Source organism: Eutrema salsugineum, unplaced genomic scaffold (genome assembly GCF_000478725.1).
Source record: "Eutrema salsugineum unplaced genomic scaffold, Eutsalg1_0 scaffold_7, whole genome shotgun sequence".
NCBI lineage: Eukaryota > Viridiplantae > Streptophyta > Magnoliopsida > Brassicales > Brassicaceae > Eutrema > Eutrema salsugineum.
Genome location: NW_006256486.1, coordinates 3,528,671 through 3,536,053, shown reverse-complemented (window position 1 = coordinate 3,536,053; position 7,383 = coordinate 3,528,671). Strand labels below are relative to the sequence as shown.

The 7,383-nt window shown below is 40.7% G+C and overlaps 1 non-coding gene across 1 annotated transcript; it reads right to left on the bottom strand.

Annotated features, from left to right (window-relative positions):
* Window positions 1-6,746: 6,746 nt before the first annotated feature.
* Window positions 6,747-6,853, bottom strand: LOC112083169. Its single transcript, XR_002897468.1, has one exon. It is a non-coding gene; the product is annotated as a small nucleolar RNA R71 (small nucleolar RNA).
* Window positions 6,854-7,383: the final 530 nt, after the last annotated feature.

Sequence of the window (7,383 nt, the reverse complement as noted above, 5' to 3'; positions counted from 1 at the left end):
CAATCAGTCTCTACATGTTTAGTACGTTCATGAAACACCAGATTCGCAGCAATGTGCAATGCGGTCTGACTGTCGCAATGCAGTGCCATTGGAGCCTGATGAGAAACGCTCATATCAGCTAGGACTTGCCATAACCACTTCAGTTCATCTAATGTCTTGGACATGCACTGATACTCTGCCTCTGCCGAGGAATTAGAAATAACATCATGTTTCTTGGTTTTCCATGAAACTGGTGAATTATCAAGAGTTACAAACCAACCACTGATCGATCTTCTCGTTAAGGGACACCCCATCCAGTCAGAATCACATCAACCATGTATCTATAGATCACAATCCGACTTTAACAAAATCCCTTGTCCAGGTGTGTCTTTCAAATACTTCACCACTCTCAAAGCAGCTGCCTAATGAACAGTGCGAAGAAATTGCATAAACTGAGACAATATACGAACAGTATATGCCAAATTCGGTCGTGTGGCTGCCAGAATATCAATCTTCCCATAAGACGTCGATAACGTTTGGGTGCTCCAAAAAGAGGACCCTCAGCAAGTGCAAAATGATGTTGTTGCACGATAGGAAACACTACTGGTTTAGCTACCATCATACCAACCTCATCCACTATATTAAGAGCATACCTACGCTGGCACAAAAATATTCTTTCTGGATTTTGTGCCACTTCGATGCCTAGGAAATATTTCAAAAGACCTAAGTCTTTTATATGAAAGCATTTCTGTAATTAAATCTTGAAATCTGCAATAGCTCCAAAATCATTTCCTCCGATAATTAAGTCATCAACATATACCAACACATACATCTCCGACAATCCATGATTAAGTGCAAACAAGGAGTACTCTGCATATGACTGAGAGAAACCATACTTTTTGAGCACATCTCGCAGCTTTGCAAACCCGCAGCGTGGGGCTTTCTTAAGTCCGTATAGAGATTTCCGTAAACGACATACCAGGTTTGGATCTACAGTTTTGAAACCAGGAGGGGGTCTCATGTATACTTCTTCTTCTGAATCTCCATGTAAAAATGCGTTATGCACATCCATTTGATGCAACTCACACTTCTTTGCAGCTGCTACACTTAAGAAAACTCTAATCATCATCATTTTAATGATCGGATCAAACATTTTCGTATAGTCGACTCCTTCTTCTTGCTTATTTCCAAGCACAACTAGGCGCGCCTTAACTCAATCCAGCCATCTGTTCGAAACTTTATCTTATAAACCCACTTACACCTAATATCTTTCTTCCCAGGTTGTAGTGGTTCTAAATCCCATGTTTTATTCTCCTCTAATCCATCAATTTCAACTCGCATCACTCCACGCCATACTTCATAGATCACTGCATCACAAAACGTACTCGGCTCTGTTTCGGTGCTAATTGCTGCCAAGATGAGATGCTAAAAATCGACTGTTATCGAGATATGATGACAGGGGATAATTAACGTCATCATCAAACTCGACAGTAGCTTCAAGAGGGTTGTTCGAATCATACACGGTGTTGAGGATGAAGTCTTTGAGCTTCTTAGGAAGTTGTCTTGTTCGATGACCACGTCCTAATTGTTCCATTTCAACTCTGTCATGCAGGTCCACAGTAATCGTAGGTTCATCATTCACAACATCAGCAACAGTGAATACAATCCCAGAATCACTTCATGGATCCAGGTCTAAAGTTGCAGATTGCAGATTGTCTGCAGGTAACTCCGCGACACTCAAATCTGCTTCTTTTGCACCTGCAATTGATGGAACAACAGCTACAATCCTATTGTTTCCCTGATCTTCCGTGCCAGCCTCCTCAATGTGTGGAAGAGAACTTTCTTCTAACTCAAATTCACCCATACCTTTCCATACACTGCTCTGGTTTTCCCAAAGTGCAGAGCTAAAAGGAAAATTGTTTTCCACAAACACCACATCACGAGAAACAAAAATCTTTTCTGTTTCTAAAAAAATAAGCTCCATCCCTTTTTCCCGAAGAGATAACTGACAAAGACGCACCTTCTACTTCTCAAATCAAACTTATCACCATCTTTTTTCTGTTTATGCGCAAAAGCTAAACATCTGAAGACCTTGAGATCATCAAATTCTGGCAATCTCCCATTGATGACTTCAAATGGAGTTTTTCCTTTCAGAACAATTGACGGTGTTCTATTAATTAGGTGATGATTGGCAGTCAAGATGCTTTCTTCCCAGAATTTTGTGGGAGGTGACAACTGGAACAAGATGGAGCGTGCCACATTGAGGATGTGGCGATGCTTTCTCTCTACTCTTCCGTTCTGTTGAGGTGTTCCTACGCACGAGGTTTGATGAATTATACTGCGTTCACGAAATTATTACCAAGACATGTGAATTCTGTCCCATTATAGCTTTGAACCACTTTGCTTTGCTTTTAAATTTCAAGTACTTTTTAAATTTTAATATGTAACCTATTCGACATTAAGTATTTTTCAGGAATGTTTGACGCAAAACTATGATGATTTAGACCTGCACACTTCTACACTATGCATGATAGCTCATTTGTGGTTAGCACTAGACTAGGCGGTAGCTAGAATACTTGCAATACGAACTCCCACCAGAGGACTTCTATTCATGGAGATTCTTTCTGACAGGATATACTAGCTCATTTTATGTGGACTTAATATTGATATCTAATTTTCTCATCATTGATTTTAGGCAGGCATCGATATACACATCTAGGACGTCTTTTACCATCACTTTCACCACTATTTGTCGTCCTAGATGACCAGTTTATCTTTATCTGGTACCATACCCTAAACCCGAAACCCTTGTTTTTCAATCCTCATGCATTCTCTCTTTAGTTTATATCAGCAGATATGTGCAAAAACGTCGGAGAGAAGAGGAGCGACGCAGTTTTCAGTCACTCACAAAGGAGACTGAATGGAATTTGGAAGGAAGAGTATCAGAAACATAATAAAGCTTTACAAGACAGATATTAACTGGTAAATTCGTGCTCTCTAAGACTCTATATCTAAAGGTGTTCCCTTTCTTTAAAAAAAAAAAAAAAAAACGTGAAAAGAAAAAAAGGGGACCAAAAGCCTAATGAGTCTTAGATTGTCGAAATTTGTGGGGCAATGAGCAACCACTATTCGTTTAAGGAGCTATTGTTTCGAAAGATTTACAAAATCCTAAGTCTGGGGGAGTTTGGAGAGAACCTGAGGAAGAAGACCATGAATCTATGTCAAGAAGAAAGTGACTGAAAACTGTGGACACCAACAGCTTCACTCTCTCTTGCGGTTTTGCATAATATCATGCATCCTCCAGATCTTCAGGTAACCCTTAAACACTTTAAGCCCTACCCCCAAAATAATCCTTCTTGACACCTAGCCTAGATTGCCTTGCCTAGATTTTCTTTGATGAGAACCACCGAGATTTTTAATGAATGTTAAGAGCTAGTTGACTGGAAGTTAGATCTTAGTGCATAGATTTCTGCATGACGGATTAACGGACTAGTTATGCCTGTATTGCTAGTGAGAATTTTCTAGGCTATTCCCGATTGATGCATACTGATTGATATTGGTCTAGAAGTTTGGTCTCTGAGATTTTGTTTAGTTCCTGCGTTTTCAAACCTCTCGCCGAGATTTAGCCTTTGTTTTGTTTGAGGACAAACAAAAGACTAAGTCTGGAAGAGTTGATAACACCGGATTTTGACCATTTTTATGGATCATTTTAATATCTTTTACAGGTGTTTTTACTCCATTTTCAAAGGTTTTCAAAGGATTTCTATGTTTCCGGATTTTAAAAGACTTTTCAGGTAATTTGGGATAAAGAGGCACAAAATGGAACAAAAAGACTCTTTTGGATAAATGCAGACCGTCAGAACTCTCATGGAGAGACGAAGACCTTCTCACCGTCTGATCACCCTCAAATTTGGACAAATTATAGAAGAATCAACCAGCTTTCAAATGCACTTGGTTTGGAGACATTCCAACGGTTGGATCTCAAGATATTTCATTAGCCCCGGAGCCATTCGAAGTCGGTCAGCAACTCACCCGACCGCGGCCAACAAGCTATTTGCCGCGGTCAAAAGCTTCCCGACCGCGGCCAACAGGCCAATCGCCGCGGTTACAACACTCCCGACCGCGGCAATCAACCTCCGAGTTAAAGCCCATTTATCTGAAGCCCAAAGTCATTCTCAGCCTCAATTCCGGAACCCTAGAGACCATGGAGTATTGGAGACTATAAATACATATCATTATGTCGTTTTTAGGAGAACCCTTCATAATTTACAGAAACCCTTTTCCTTTAGCCGTTTTTATGAGATTTTTGTAGAAGATTGTTCAAGTCCGAGTTCTTCAATAGAGAAGCTTTCTTTATCTCTTTTCTTTACTGTTTTTCATTACTTTTTGTTGGAGGTGAAAACCGCACCCTGGTTTTCTCCGGTACAAACTGAGATCGGCGAACCGTAAGCCCGGTTTACGAAGGGATGTACCGAGAGAAGATGGGCCGAGCGAAGATGGGCCGAAGATAGCCCATTAGGCCGAGAACGGTGGGAAACCTCTCAAAGGAATGGAAGGTTTCCTTGAGCTCGGCCGAAACAGGAAAGTTTCCTGAGGGAAAAAGGAAACTTCGGAGAGAAAAGAAAAGGAACCGAGAGAAAAGGAAACTCCTCTCGGTCCCATATCGTCTAAGGCGTGCTTGAAGACCGACTTAGGAGATATATATAAAGGGAGACGAATCGACACCAGAGAACACAAGTTATTCCCAAGAAGACTTAAAGACTGAGAACTCGTTACGACAGCTTCTTAGTCGCATTAAGTCTTAGTTCGTTATTGCCTATTGAAATAACCGAACTTAGTTGTATTTCACCTGATTCAATCTAATAAAACCGAGCTTCCGATCTAAATTACTGTTTTGTCCCTTGTCGATATTCACATATCAACACTTTTATTAAAACCAATGATGATGTCGAACTCAGCCATGTCTGAGTAGATCCCGAGTTGGGCTTAGGGTTCCCGAAAGGGGCTCTCATAATCGATTAAGACATCTAGGTTTATAGATCTGGGATTTCGACCTGTTCTCTGTTTATTCTTGTTCTTATTGCATGTATGCTTGATTGATCACCTAGTATTTGATCTAGATAGTTAGTGTTGCGAAAGTTTTCATTAAGTATCAGCCCTAGGATGAAACAGGCGATTTTTCCGTAGGAGTGGAAATCTACTAGCGGCGAGATCGTGAGTATTGACGAGTCTTGTGCAGCTCTTGCGTTCTCTCCCTTCTAGGGCCAGAGTGGAAACCTACTGGTCAGGGTTGCGAGAAATAGTTGGTTATGATCACGACAGTGACGTAGTCATACCGCCGTACTCTAGCTCTAGAACCCATATATCGTTATCCGTCAATCCCAATCTATCTACCCTAGTGTTAAAACCGATTATGATCCCTTAGAGTTCCCAAAAGCTCAGCATTTTTAGCCATAGTTTACAATTCCATCAATTTTTATTTGCTTACTTAGATCTGCATTTCAATTTCCTTAGTTCGATATTTACTTGCTTTACTAGTCTTTCATTCGATATTTACTTGCCTTATTAGTCTTTCATTCGATATTTTACTTGTTCTATTGTCTTTCATTCGATTTCTTTACTTGCTTTTTAGGATAGATTTATTTGCTTTCTTTTGTTTTAGTGTAATTTGTGACAAACAACCAACTTTTAAAAACCAATCTAGTCTAGACATAAAGTTAAAAACCGTAGAAGAATACCAGGCACACAAATCTCTGTGGATTCGATCCCTAAATACTGCAACTGATTAGCTGTGCACTCACGGCTTTCATTTGTTTTGTTAAGGGTAAAACTTGTTCCCTCACGCAGTTGACCGACACATCAAGTTTTTGGCGCCGTTGTCGGGGATTTGTTTCGCTGCCTTTTGTTATTTTTCTTGTTTTAACTTCTGTTCTAGACACCTGATCTCTAGTTCTTTCTTAAAGTTTTTCTGAACTATCTATCCCTTCTTTTGTCTTTCTCTGAATTGCATGAATACCAGCCATAGACCTGCAGGAGACATTCCAATTCTAGACGAGATAGACAGACACGAAAGAGAACTTCGAAGACTTAAACGAACGCAACGAATGGCCAACGACGACCAGCCTGGAGATCCTATTAATCGAAATTTAAATATGGACCAAGACGGGTCCGAACATGGAGAAAACGAAGAGAATGATCACATAGAAGGTGATCATGCTCGACAAGATGGAGAGGAGGATGAGGTTCTTCCAAGAAACCACCAGAACCGAGAGAGGGAAGGACGTGAAGACCTTGATCCACCCATCAATGCAGCCGATGGTGACCACCCAGCAATGCAGCCGAATGAACGCATTCACCGCCCCATTCCGCCAGCAAATCAACACCGAAGACAAGCCAGGAACCATCGCATAGCTGATTTTGATGCACCTACTCAAAATTTTCAGAATCGATCTGCGATTCAAGTACCATTTCCAAACCAGAATGAGTTTGAAGTCAAGCCTCAAATCATCTCATTGCTGAAGCAAAACCAGTTCCATGGAGTTCCTTCTGAGCACCCAATGGACCATATCGAGCTTTTTGAAGAAATTTGCAGCATGATGAGAACAAACCAAGTTCCACCTGACTATTTAAAGTGTAAGTTGTTCCCTTTTTCATTAGCAGATAAAGCTCACCGTTGGTTGAAGTCTTTGCCTGCAGGATCGATTACCAATTGGGAAGAATGTAGAACTGATTTCCTAAACCACTTCTACACTAAGTCAAGGTCGAAAAATTTGAGAACGAAGATCTCAACCTTTCAACAAGGGCCAACTGAATCTTTCTATGAAGCTTGGGAACGTTTTAAGGAGTATGAACGTGATTGCCCTCACCATGGATTTCATGGATCAAGCCTGCTGAGCACATTTTACCGAGGTTTGCAACCAAAATACAAACTTTCACTTGATACAGCTAGAAATGGAGATTTTGGGCAAAAGACGATAACCCAAGGAAGAGCTCTCATCGAAAATTTGGCTCAAGCCAATAGCAATGACTTTCCTGAATACGATCGATTGATGAAGCAAGCCGGAACAGACAACAAAGAGATAACCGAGTTGAAAACATGGTGAGCCAGCTTCTGAAGAGCAACAATCGCCCAATCCATGTTTGTGAAACCAACAATGGCGCAGAAGATGAAGGACCTAGTGATATCGATCACATTAATCAAGCATTTCAAGAAGAAGATGTGAACTACGTAGGAGCACTGGTGCCATACCAAAATCGCTCCAACAACAACTTAAACAACAACTTCCGGAATGCAAACTACAACAATCTCTCTTACCGCAATCCAAATGTGGAGAACCCTCAAGATCAGTACTACCCACCTCAGCAAAAATCTTTCCAAAACAAGTTTCAAAGTGGAAACTTTGG